Genomic DNA, 12,616 nt, shown 5'->3' on the forward strand with positions numbered 1-12,616 from the left:
CACCAGATGTTTATAAATAAGCTACTTCTTAATCAGGTATATCCAGTGGATTTTTCAAGAGTAATAAAGAAGGCAATTTAGAGGCAAGTTTTGTTATTGAAGTCATTAAATAATATTTTATGTCATAGATGTACAAATACTTTCTCATCCCTTTCAATTTTCACAGTTACACTTGAACATTTAGAATTTAGAAGCCAGTGATTTGCCTTGGATGGGAAAGAGGTGAATAAAGAATAAAGTCACAGATGAAGTCCACTCATCTATAGCAATTAATGCTATCTCTTAATTACTTTATTTCTGTAGCATTGCAAGGTAACAAACTCTCCATCCCCACTTATTCTGCAAGGCACAGGGGTCCTCAAGTTGGTTGAGCTAATGGGAAAAAAAAACAGTATTTCCTAGAATGCCAGGGTTCAAAGGTGCCAAGAAGGGAGGAAAAATGAACCACAAGAAAAAGGAAATTGGGGAGATTATAACGGGGGAAAGCCCAAACCAGCTTCAGGGAATGGCTCAATTAGTTGAAAGATAAGAGGTCAGAAGTACCTAAGGCAGTTTCCAAGAGGACAAAACAATGCTGAAAGGAAACAAACCAGGAGATACAGAACAAATAGCAGCAACAATATTGAAAAATTAATGGTGATATCTTTAAAGACAATGGCTAGACTTTATGATAGTGACAACTGAATGATCTTAAAACCCATACTGAAGATTTTTAGATTACGAACATTTTCCTGGGGTTTTTGTATTTATTGAGTTTTTAGGGATTGAGATTGAACCATTCTATAGGAAATGAGTAAAGAAATAGCATTCACTTTAAAGTGATACTACTAAAACTAAAAAATAAGAAAGCAACACTCCTACCATGTTAATTTTGATGATTGGAATCATTGTTTGTTTTGAAGAAATATAATTGAATACCGGTTGAGGAGAAATATGGGCAGCTAGGTGGCACAGTGGATAGAGCTGAGCCTGAGGAAGATTCATCTTAATTGAAATCTGACCTCAAACTCTTACTAGTTGTGTAGTCCTGTACAAGTCACATTTCCCTGTTTGCCTCAGTTATACCATCTGTAAATTGAAAGGCAAACAGTTCTAGTATATTGGCCAAGAAAACTCCAAATGGAGTCAGGCAGAGTTAGACATAACTGAAAACTCCTGAACAAGAAGCAACAACAACAGTGGAGAAATAAAAGGTATCTGTTTTCTTAGAGAGACAATTTAGATGTGGAACTATCCATGGAAAGATCATGGAGAATAGTATTAATTATTAATATGTCTCCATGCTGTATCCTTGGGTCTTTGCCCAAAACTCCAGTTCTCCAAAATGTCTAATAACACATCCCTACCTGTTTTATATCTTTGAGCATGGCATAGAGGAAAGATCATTGACTCTTGAGTCAAGGGACTTTGGTTCAAATTTCCCTTCAGAAGCTGATCCATGTGTGATAGTGGGCAACTCATTTAACATTTCTAAGCATCAGTTCATTCATCTATTAAAATGAAGGGTTTGCAGTAAAGAAATCATATAAGATGATTTATAAAGAGTTTTACAAATCTTAAATGCTATCTAAATGATAGTTTTTATTATTATCATATAAAATTTTTTATTAGTAGACATCTGAGATCTCTTTCAGTTCTAAATCTACAGGGGAAATTGTAAATCATCATTCTTTGCACATCCTTGTTTGTGCTTGTGTGTTTTTTCTTATAAATGTTCCACAGAAGATCAAACTTCCACTCCAGAAGCCATTCTCTAATGCAGAAGTTCTAAATTTGTTTTGATGTCATAGATGGTGAAACTCATGCACCTTTTCTTAGCCTCTTTTTTTCCTTTAAGTATTTTTCCATTGTGACATAATTAATGTTATTTCCCTCCCGTTTCCCTTGCTCTCAGAGCCGACAAGCAATTCCACTGGGTTATACATGTATTATCACTCAATAGCTACCTATTTCCATATTAATCACTTTTGTAATATTTTTAAAAACCTAAACCCCATACCCAATATTCATATAAACAAATTAAAAATCAAATGTTTTCCTTCTGCATTTTTTATTCCCATCATTCTTTCTCTCAATGTGGATAGCATTCTTTCTTATAAGTCCCCATTGTTATCAGTAGCAAAGTCGATTACATACGATCATCCCACAATGTTTCAGTCTCTGTTCTCTGTTCTCCTGGTTCTGCTCATTTCATTCCACATCAGTTTGTGGAGGTCTTTTGGCTTGTATGGAAATCAAGCAGTTTATTTTTTCCCTTTAGCACAATAGTATTCCATTATCATTGTATACCACAATTTGTTCAGCCATTCCCCAATTGAGGGACAACCCTTCATTTTCCAGTTTTTTTGCCACCACAAAGAGCATGGCTATAAATATTTTTGTACAAACATTTTTCATTATTATCTCTTTGACGTACAAACCTACCAGTAGTATTGCTGGATCAAAGTGGACATTTTCTTAAAATAATATTTAAATGCATAAAACAATACATATTTTATTTTAAAGTTTATTATAAAGAGGAGGTTATTAATTTGTATTTGAGGGGTTGTTAAGTTGTAACTGAGGGGTTCAGTCTTTCAGTATAGAGAGAGGGAAAAAGTGGAGACCCCCCTTCTCAAAGCAGGGTACAAAGAGAGACAGCTGATGTTTAGGGTTGGTTCAGAGAGAGGAAAGGGGGGTTGAAGATTTTCCCCCTTCTGCCTTCCCTCCTTAGCTAAGGCTGCTCTCCCCAATTCACTCTTGTCCTTCTTGTTCCCCCTCCACTACTACAGACCAAAGGGTCTCCCCTTGATCTGTTCACTCACACTTGTTCACAGCTTGGGAAACAGATAACTATTTTAATGTCCACTCAATCAGGATAATACAAAGGAATAACTGGCAGTAAAGAATGGGAAAAGGAAAGTGGAGAAAGGGGGTCGCTGTCTCTATCTAAACCCTTTTTCTCCCTCCTCAAGTTTGGGGGAACTCAGGCTTTGGCAGCCTAAGCCTCCTGAGAAAAAGTCAGGTTGACTCACTCTGCGTTTGGCCACTTGGCTACAGTTCAGACTCAGGGCAACAGGAGCTGAGATAAAGTCTGCTCAGGTTTCGCTTCAGAAAGTCCCTTCAACTGGAAAGTGTTGGGGAAAAAGATTTCTAGTCACCAGCCAGAAAAGTGGGTAACCCTCAGGAGAAAGTCGTTTCTCACCTTCTGTCTTTGGTTTCTCAAGATTGAGAGAAACCAAGTCCTCTACCAGCCAGAGTCTTCTCCTTCAGATTCCACTCTCCTGGGGCCCCTCCCCCATCGAGATGATCAGTTTCACACACTCTTCAGTCTGGCACTTTTCTTATGTGCCAGCCTCTGTCACAAAAGTAAACCAATTATGTTGAAATGTTGATATTGTAAAGAATAATTTTAGTGTTTTGACCTAAGCTATATTAATTATTGGTCGCCATGGATATCCCTAAAAAAAATACCCAAGTCAGCTGAAAATTTAAGGTGATTTAATTAATATAGTAGAAAAAAAAATTAAGAAGAAGGGAGAAGGAAAGGGTGTAGGATTTCTCCTGCCTGGCTTGTGTCGGGGGCAAGATTAGAGGCTGTAAGAAGGTACAGTTATGGAAAGTAAAAGAGGAAGGAATCAGCCTGAACTCCAAGAGGGCTCAGCCAAGATGCCCAAACCTGAATTAGCTCAAGGGCAAAGTCACTGCCATAACCCAGACAAATAGCTGCCAACACCCCAAAATGTCAGAACACTTAGCATGCTGCCAGCCAAAGACACCTCTCCAGGGAAAAAGTCCGAAGAGAGGAAGTGACATGCCCTATATAGACAGTTTTACGTCACTTTCCTGCGTCTCATCTGTATCAATGTTAGCTTAGCTTGACTTAGGACAGTCCAGGGGTCTTTCAGCTGTTTCTGCACATGTCTGTTGAAGGCCATCTTCTTAGATACTTAATCCTTGAGTATGGGTTCAGATATTCCTGACCTCATTAAACTAAATAGGGTGGAGCAATGTGGAGTTCCCAAGACCTGATTCTGTTAGACCAAGTTTCTCCATTGTTACACATCAGGAAATAGCTAAATCAAACCTTCTAAAGTACGATCTGAGTAGGGTGAAGTAGTTTTAAAATTCACAATATCAAAGTATATATATATATATATATATATATATATATATATATATATATATATATAAAATTCCTGGAGCACAAGTTAAGAATTTTTTTTTCTAAAAGCTGTCTTACATGTAATGACTATCAACACAGTGTTTCAACAGCTTTCCTGCATCCTAAATAACTAGCCTACTTCCTTTTCAAGTCAAATCAACTTAAATTTTCTTTGATTATATTTTTTACTTTAATTTTTGTACTTAGTTTTTCAGTGGGAACATGTGGCAGTCTGCTTGGAACCATTCTGCATTGCTCTATGTGCTTTAGGATAACCTGAAATAGTGATTTTTCAAAGATTATAGTGTTTTAAGATTCACTACCATATTGCATCTCCTGGAGAAAACATTTAAAAATATGAAGTTTCCATTTTTTTTCTCTACTATCAAGTTAAATGTGTGTGGAAGAGAGGCAGAGACAGAGAGAGACAGAGATTCAGATATAGATTATAATTGGTGTCAAGTGTGCTTTTATAAGATTAATTCCAGGATATGAAAGGGAGAATTCTAATTCTGTCTTTTGTGTCTTAACAGTAGAACTACTAGATCAACTATTTAGACTAAATATTCTTGTCTCTTTTTTCAGTGAATTGATGAGTTTTTCAACTTTATTAGACAAATAAACCATGTGTTTCCTACTACCTGGAAGACATTGTGTTTTCAGGTCCGGTAGCTTAATAATGTTGGTGTCCTAAATGCAGTAATATGATATAATCATGATTTGGAACTCCAGGTCTTAAGCCAGTTTGGGCTCAAAAAGCACCTGCAAGTTACCCTTTTTACATATATTTTTATTCCTCAACAAGAATATACTTCTCCAACTGATTATCAATAGTAGCATTTTAATTAATTTTACTATCTTCCTTGTTTTTTTATCTTGGTCTTCTTGAGAATAGTTATAATTAAACAAGGAATTATATTTCTATAGTTGTATCTCTTTGTTCTTATAAATATATTTGATGTCCAATTTCTGAAATAAAATTTTAAGTAAATGTATTATCTGATTTAGCTATGATAATAATAGCTAGACTTTTGTGTACTTTACATCATTTTGTAAAGGATTTAAAAAATCAATTCATTTTATTATTGAAAGTTAGTTTGACTTAGTGACCCATTTTCCTATTACTGCTTTGCAATCAGTGTTGGGGCAGACTCTGCTGTGGAAGGTAACAATAATTCTGTAGCTTTTTCAAAATCATAATCTTTGGTATGCATCCTTCATTGCCCTCATATTCATCCCTTTCATTCTCACATTAATTCATCTCCTCTTTTAATTTCATATTACCTTTTATCATCCTCTCCAATCTTCTCTCTTTTTTTTCTTCTCCTTCTAACCCTTCTCACACTCTAATACACTCTCAGATCCTTTTATTTCTTCTCAAAATATTTTGAACCACTAATACAACCCCAAAGTAGATTCACGTTGAAGAAACCATATTTCCTCTCACAGAAGCTTTTTTTGTTGTTAAAAAAAAAACAATGATTTAAATAAGACTTTTTAAAAGTTTCATGATACCATTTAATAATTTCTTTTAGCAAAACAGTTCTCCTTATGGTCAAGTTCAAGGATATAACTTAGAAATAAAAACAAGTTTCAAGATCTACTTTCCAGTCTACTAATATAACATGCTTTTGTTCTTCAATGAATTTATTCACTTAACTATTCAGCACTGTTATTCCCCTTTAATTTTTTAAACAAACTAAATCAATATAACCACAGGTTTCAAATGATGAAAACTATGATTTATCTGAATGATAATCTAGGAGACACAGATAATTTTAGATAATAAAGGGAGGGATGCCTTTCCTGTGTTAAACACAAGTTTTTACTAGTTCTTGTTTTTGTTCAGGGCTGTGATTTCATCAATTTAGGGTTCTCCTGGTATGGAAGCTTATTCCTCTGTTACACACATTCACCTATAGTATGGAATCTTGAAGAACTATGTGAGTCACTGAGAAAGTAAATGACTTAGCCATGGTCACAACAATCTGTGTCTATCAGACACAAGATTTAGGTCTTCCTTATAGCATGGCCTGTGCTCTATCAACTATGCCATTCTGGCTTTTTATAACATGAAACTCAAAGTTATGTCTATATGATGAGAAAAAACTGGTTAATCCATTTAAAAAATCAATTCAATAAAAAGAAGTTTGCAACATTATAGACAAAGTAAGAAGTTGTTTTGTGGTTTTACTTTTTTATATGAAGACAGCCTTATAAAGACTTTTTTTTTCAACAATAACTAGAATGACTGTGATACGTCTGAATGAGTTTAAAGCAACTCGTCGGTGTAGACTATTGGAGAAGTCAAACAATAAATGAAGTTTTAGAAAGTCAGTCAAAGTAGTAGAGAATAGACAAAAACCCTCACAAATGATGGGACATTTCATTTTCAAAGATAATATTGTTTAGCCAGATTGTTTTTTAAATTCAGTGGGAAAGGCAGATAATTTTCGTGCTTCATTTAGAGAAATAAGTTTCAAGCCATCTGACCAGGACATAGTGTATAGAACTGCGGTAGAACTAAACTGACCTGAGCCCATCTGAACTGCTGCAGTATAGTTGATTGATGAGCCAACAAAAGCAGGCAGACTAAATGTTATGATCTGGTCTGATTTATTCTTAGTCATAGAGAAATGGCCAAAGCCCGAGGAAGAAGACTGAAAAAATGACACCATTAACAAAGAAAAATGCAATGACAGGTGATACAACATTGAGATAGGAAGTACTGCCTATATATTTAACTGGTTTGCTTCATTAAAATGAAATTATCAGAACAATATTAGACCTTACTTAGTTAACGTATATCAGCATTGTTTTAACTGTTTAGATTCCCCTTGAAACATACCTTTTCCAATATAAACAACTATGTTGTATAAAAATTAACAATGTTAACTCTTGTAAAAAGTACACAGAATATAATCTATTAGTCTGGAGTTGGGGGGAAATTCTATTTGTCTTTAAACTTTAGTTTTTTGATTGTATCAAACTTTAATGCCTTAATAACTTGAGATCACAGGATTTAGAGAATGACATTCCACTCCCTTATTTTTTTTTATTTTTTTATTTTTTTTTATTTATTTATTTTTTTTAATTTATTTTTTACTGAAAAGGAAATGGAAAGCTTGACAAGTGACTGCCCCAAAGTCAAACAATTAGTTAAAAGCAAAGTAGTGAATCAAAATCTAAATTTCTTGTCTGCAAATTCAGGGCTCATGTCACTAAATCACCCTTTCCTGGGTCTAACATACTTTTAAGTGTAGACCAATTGGTAATAATTCCTTAAGAATGTACCAGTTTTCTAAGGCTACTAATAACCAGAGATGCAATTTGAGGGAACAAAGTATGGGATTACTCATGATTTAACATCGCTTACAACTGAATGATTACAAGAATGCTGTGTTTAACTTTCTGACAAATGAAGATTTTTTTAAACTATCTTCTATTATTAACATTCTTATTGTTTAGAAGACAATTAACTGTTTTCATGCTGGAGTATGGTTTATAATATTCTTCCCAGCAAATATTTATGTCATGGAACCTGGAAACATGTCCAATTCATTTTTCCCTTTCCCCCCCAAAAAATTCATGTCAAAAGTCAAACAATGCATCGGGACAATACTTTTTTAAAGCCACATCTACCTTTTAGGTTTCACTTGATAAATTATGACCTTAAAATTCATCAGTCCTTCTGTAACTTAAAAAAATGGACTAAAGTAAAATTGCATTTGCCCATAACTTTTGTTTAATTTTTGCAGAGGCATCAGAACATTTCAGAAGGATCAACTGACACTGATTTCATTTGTCTAAGTAGATAAATCATCTGTATTGAACTTGTCTCCATCAGTATGACAGTGCTTATTCATGATTCAATTTCCAATTTCCCCCTCTTTTTTCATTTTATGTAGAACTGATGTTTAAACAGGGGAAATCTCAAGGTCATACAGGTCATTCATTTTAATAAGAACCTCTGTAGAAAACAGTGGCAGAAATACATTATAACAGATACTTTCCCTGCCCTGATTCATTAATTTGTATTGAATTTTGGTGACATTGAAACACGGAAAGAAATGATCTTTTTATAAGTGACCAGAGCAGAGAGATAATTTTCTTTTCTTTAAATCTATTCATTCTAAAATCTTATTTTTAGTGTGAGGAATGAGATTCAAGGCAGGGCAGTAAGCTGTTCACTTCTGTAAACAGTTTAATAGTAACTTACAAAGAAACCAATATTTGAAAACAATTAAATAATACAGGGTATATCTATGTCATAATGGAAGAATAGTACAGCCCAAAAATTAAGTCATGACAACAGAGTGGAGATCAGACTCAGAAATATTCTCTTAAATGCTTTTTTTGATGGAATGTTTAGAAAGGACTCAGGACCTGTGATTTTATAAATGGAGGGAGCTATTAGTTTGGGTAGCAGAGGGAGCATCCCACTAATGATTAGACCAGTAGACAATTTTAGAATCTTAGAGAAATATCTCAGAATGCTGAAGGGTTATTTAATTTGCTCATGGTCACATAGCTAATATATGTCAAAGACAGGATTTGAATCCTAGTTTTTTTGATAATGAATGTTGATCAATCACACATCCCCTCTTCAATTCTCGTGAGACCTTAACAAGCCACAAAGAAATTAAACAAACATTTAAGTGGCATATGATTCCTTAGTCTTTTGTAGATCAGGAAGGCACAGTTATGTAAAAAACCAGCATGGCTGATAAACAGACCTCTATAGACTGAAAGAACCTAATAGGAAGTACATCACACAGTCCTCTACTACCAAAAGAATTACCTTAAATTGTTAGTAAAGACTTTTTATGTCAGTGCTAAGAAATTAGAAATCAGAAATTACATAAGCTTAGCCTGTTATTTCTATATAGGCTTTTCTCATTATGATACTGATGATGCATTCTTTCTTGATAGAATTGCATTTCTCTACCTGATGTCAGGGTACATTCTATTATTTTCAAGTATATTGTAATAAAACAAATTTCTAATAAGTCTTGCCAAGTAGAGGTCCTGAAAAAGATCATTTAAAATGTTTGCGATATTTGTGAGCAAATAGACATCCCTGAAATATTTTGAAGGACATTTGTCCTTTTAAGTAGGTTAAACATTTCCCCCAAATTCCATTTATCCAATTAATTTACTTAGCAAGCATTCTTCATAGATGATGTAAAGACAAATTTTAGCTCAACTATTATCCAAGTCATCATAAATTCCAAATTAATGAGTCAAAATTAATGAGTTTATATTCTACCTCTTCTAAGAATGTATATAATTTTATGTAAAGTTGTACTTGCTGATTTTGCTTGCATTACATAATACTTTTGAGTTCTCTTATTTGAATGAAATTTGGCAATTATTTCTTCAATTAAATTGTGTAGATAAAGTAAATAAAAGATTATTAACTATTTGCCATTAAAACTATCTATAAATATTTATATGCCATCCATCATTGTAGTAGCTAGGTGTCTGTATGTTTCTTCTGTGTTATTGCTGAAAATTTAAATGCCAAGCAGTCAGAAAATCCAAATCTATGGTTCCCATGCCAATTATAACTCAGCCTCTTGGCACATCTGGTATGTAGTATTTTCTATTACTGTATAGTATCTTATATTTATGCCTTAATACATATTTGCCTTACAGCACAGTTATGATTCCTACGAGAACTATAACTTTACATTTCATGATGCTCGTTTTAAAATTCTCAGCCATAACATTGCACTAATATGTTTTCTGTCTCTGCTTCCTTGCTTTGTTTTAAAGAATATCTAATGATTGCATTTTAGCCTCCTCATCCGCTAGTGTCAAAATGTATTCCAATGTGTGAATCAGGTCACATTTGAATTTCTAACCTTCATAAATAGGTATAAGCGATTAATCACAAGTGACACCCAGACCAATCTACAAGGAGAATTTTACATAGGACATATTTAGGGCATCAATTGCATTCATTTTTAAAAATCTGTTTTTAGAGCAAAAATTTAGTGTTAGCAAAAATAAGTCATTTTATTATCAAAGATCCCATGCACTATGAACATTTAAAGTTATATATCATGTAATATATTTCCATATGTATACATGTATATTTGTGTATATGTATATATCCATATATTATATTATTATAAATTCCTGATAACCTATTTCAATTAGGTATTGTTTTTATCCTTAATTGAAAAACTTTGTTTTGACACAGCAGGTAGCCCCAAACAATTACTTCCACAAAATGACTTGAACAATTCATTTTAATAAAACTTGAGCAAAGAATTATAATTCAATTAAACTCAAATAAGTTAAATAAGCACTCATTAAGAATTGTCCACATTTAATGCAATGTCACAAAGGCCTGGAGACCCATGCACAAAAAGAAATAGTCATTTACATTAAGGAACTTCTATAATACTTGGAGAATACTGCATGTACATAGGTAAACATAAACATACTATATACAAAATAAGAAAAATAATTTCATGAGTAAGAGAATGTAGCTGTAACTAAACTAATTATCTCCTCAAACTCTATAATAATGGATACTATATTGGATTTGGGGAGAAACCCTAATAACCATTCACTCATATTCATATTGCCAACATTCAAAATTTACTCTGGAAATTTTCACAATATTGTACCTATATAAGTCTACAGAGATTTGGATTAAAGAAGACCTCAGATCCCATACATATACTAAATGTAAATAATGCATCAATGAGCAATAGGAAGGCTTTCTTTTATCTTACCTAAAATATAGAAAACTTAAATGAATCATGGGAACCCCAAACAACTGTAGGACACACATGAAGAACTCATAATAGCCTATAAAACCCAATATCATTCTCCTTCCACCTAGATCAAGAAACTGGTTGAGAGTGAGATACTTTTTCATTTTTGTAGTTTGCTTTTTGTCATAAAAAGGAACAATAGTTTAACTTCAATGTGTAAATCATGATTTTTATTCATTGGTTTGGATTTTTGTTACTTGTTGATTCTTTTTTAATTTATATAATTTTATGCTTTATGTATGACATTCTTTGGCTCTTTATTTTGCATCACTTCATACAGATAATGAATTCTATATATTTGTCATTCCTTTTTATAATAATATTCCATTAGATTCATTAGTCACTATTTAGTTATCACCCAATTTCTGAAAACATGGTTTCTTTACAACATTTTTGTTGTTATAAACAGGGGTAAAATTAATATTTTTGGTAACGAATTGTGGGTTTTAAAATTAATAATCAATAACTAAATATTCTATTTTATAAAGTTTTATTAATAATAACTAAAGCAAAAGAATTGCCTAACTTCAACTTGGTCACAGGTCCAAAAGAGAGAGAGGGAGGAGTTACAGCCACTTAAATACAATCACACAAAACGTGGGACTACAGGAAAATGGAATTTTGGGAAATTCTAAGGGACTTCTGGGGGATGAAGTGCAAAGGCTCAAAATCTCCACTTATACATATCCCCCTGTGATCCTATTGGGAAATCAATTCCTCCAAAAGGATCATGGAAACATAAGCAACTTAAAAATTGCAATAATTTGTGGACAAGAGGAAAAGAGAACAAAACCAATGATTACTAGTTTGACAAAAAGCCAATTTGGGGTCAGTCCCCTTTGGCATAAGAGTATACATTCAAAACAAAGTCATTTCAACACCCCATTGTTCAATTCACACCCCAAAGTTCACTCTGGATATTCTGGAATAGCATGTGGTCTCTGCAGGCATCTATCTTCATGGTGCATTCTGGATTCTGGGAGGTAGGAAGTATCTTATCCTAAAATTGCTCAAAATTAAATCAAAGTTCACAACAATAACTTGGCCCCCCTGAGGTGAATAATAACAAACACGGGGATCACTCAGGGATGCATGGCTGAGTCATGAGGTATATGAAACAATTTGCAAAAGAAAATCAAAAACATAAAAAAATCCAAATAAAAGAGAAAAATAACTTATGGATATAATACAAAATACAAAAGTCATACATCTAAAAAAATCTAAGTAAAGGAAAAATAACTCTATAACAGGTCCTTCAATCAGGGTCCAATTTAAATGATTTAAGCAATTATGCATTTACCCAGTCAGTAGCCAAGACTACCGAAAGTTTGCCAAACTATGGAAGACAGAAAAGGGACTACATTATAGGAGCCAGGTAGGAGCCAAATTTGAGATACTTGGTAGAATGTAGGCCGAGGAAGACCTGCCTTTAATACATGTTAAACAGCCGCAACCTCAAACCCAAAACAAGTTCAAGTCCTCTTGTCTTGACTCAAAATTATATCAATCCCACCAGGGTTGGTTGGTCTCTTTGACCTTGTGCTCAATTGGCACTATGCAGTTTAGCTTTGTGCTTCTTTGGCACTGTGCAATTGTTCTTTTTGTATTCTCTTGTCCTGGAATCAGACAGAATCATAAAGCAAAGTCTCATAATTTTTTTAAAGAATCAGTGGAATCATTT

The sequence above is a fragment of the Monodelphis domestica genome, chromosome 7 (genome assembly GCF_027887165.1).
Source record: "Monodelphis domestica isolate mMonDom1 chromosome 7, mMonDom1.pri, whole genome shotgun sequence".
In the NCBI taxonomy this organism is placed as follows: Eukaryota; Metazoa; Chordata; class Mammalia; order Didelphimorphia; family Didelphidae; genus Monodelphis; species Monodelphis domestica.